Raw genomic sequence first — 583 nt, forward strand, 5'->3', positions numbered from 1 at the left:
GAGGGCACGTGGGACAATCAGAGATAATATGACCTTGCTTCTTGCAATAATTACAAAATTTCATATTACAATTACGAGCGACATGTCCAAACTGTTTACACGAGAAACATTGGACTTGTCGCATATCACGACCTTTACCTCGGTTTTGAGCAGCATATGCAACAGGTTCAAAAGTGACAACATCACGAGACATGGTTCCTTGAGTAAAGAGATGTTGTTCCTCTCGGAGAAGTTCACCAACACATGTATCCAAAGAAGGAACATGATTTCTGTTCAGCAAAGCACCTCTAACAACCTCAAATTCTAGACGAAGTTTCATGAGAAATTGATCCCGCTTGCTAGTGTTGTACACAGCTTGGACATCCGCGAGAGAAGTCTTGGGAACCGCAGCAAATAGAATAGCAGAGTGTTCTGTCCATAAATTCAAAAATTCAGAATAATATTCTTGAATTGACAAATTACCTTGTTTGCAGTTGGCTAACTCTAGCTCCAAATGAAAATGTTTGGCCGTATTGTCTTGGTTGTAGATACGCTTCAAATAGTTCCACATTTCTTGAGCAGTTGAAAAAGAGCGCAAATTATT

The sequence above is a fragment of the Cicer arietinum genome, chromosome 2 (assembly GCF_000331145.2).
Source record: "Cicer arietinum cultivar CDC Frontier isolate Library 1 chromosome 2, Cicar.CDCFrontier_v2.0, whole genome shotgun sequence".
Lineage (NCBI taxonomy): Eukaryota > Viridiplantae > Streptophyta > Magnoliopsida > Fabales > Fabaceae > Cicer > Cicer arietinum.